This window comes from Hipposideros armiger, unplaced genomic scaffold, assembly GCF_001890085.2.
Source record: "Hipposideros armiger isolate ML-2016 unplaced genomic scaffold, ASM189008v1 scaffold_15, whole genome shotgun sequence".
In the NCBI taxonomy this organism is placed as follows: Eukaryota; Metazoa; Chordata; class Mammalia; order Chiroptera; family Hipposideridae; genus Hipposideros; species Hipposideros armiger.
In genome coordinates this window covers 3,738,558-3,739,649 of record NW_017731365.1, presented here as the reverse complement: position 1 = coordinate 3,739,649, position 1,092 = coordinate 3,738,558, and positions in this window count along the sequence as shown.

The following is a 1,092-nucleotide window of genomic DNA, read 5'->3' as shown; positions in this document are numbered from 1 at the left end:
CCTAACTCCACCACCACCTGGCAGCTTGGTGTTGGGCAAGCTGCTGCCCCACCCTAGCCTCAGTTTCCCCATCTGTGAAGACCCTTCTGTGTCTGACAGACTCTGATTTAATATTTAAGATGTGTCCCTGAGAGGTGGGTACTTGTGAGGGTGTTTCCCACAGATGAGCTGGGCCCGGCCCGGATCTCAGGGACAAGGACCTGGTGATGAAAGCTATACTGCTGACAGAGCTCCAAGTGAGTGAGGAGGAAGCAGCTGGCCCTTGTCTCACGTCAGTCTGGAGGACAGGTGACGTCCTCCCCTGCCTGATTTGGCAGCTGCCCTGCCCAACACCCACTCCTGTGCCGGGCTGGGGTTGGACAGGGCCCTGGGACAGAGGAATGAGTCTGGAGACCTGAACTTCTAGATCGATTCTGCTCCTCCCAGCTGGGGGACTTCTGGAAAGCCCCTCAGCCTCACTTAATCTATCCTTCAAGTTGGAAAGTTGGTAATGCATAATGCATAGAGTGGTTATAAAAGTGCTTTGTAAACTGTAAAGGGAGACTTAGGCATTTTATTTTTTTTCAGAACCTCAGGCAGCAGAGCTGTGGTCTCACCTGAGTTTAGTTGGCTTCCTTCCTTCCTGCTGCAGAGGCTCTAGCAGAAACGATGATAATCGCCACAACCCCACGTCCTGAGCCCCTGATTCAGGCCAGGGGTAAAGCTCAGGACTGGGGATAAGCTGTCAGATAGACCCCTGCTTCCTTGGGCCTCAATGTCTGACCAGAGAGGCCAGATATACACCCAGAGTCGGCAGAGAACTGAGAAGTATGAGCTGTGCTGTTCCAACGGCCCAGCTTTCCGAAACTCAAGGAAAGAGAACAGGGAGACCAAGCAGGCTTCCTGGAGGAGGAAGCACTGAGCCAGGGCTTGAGGGACAAGTGACATTGAGACACGGGGCTAAGAAGCAAAGGGGGGGCTCCAGGTGGGAGTGAGGGAAGCAAGTATGTCTCAAGCATTCCCAGGGTAGGAATGTGGAGCTGAGAGGAGAGAGACTTGCTCATTGAGTCCTGGAACTGTAGGGTGCCTTGAACTTGGAGGGTTAAGCTACGG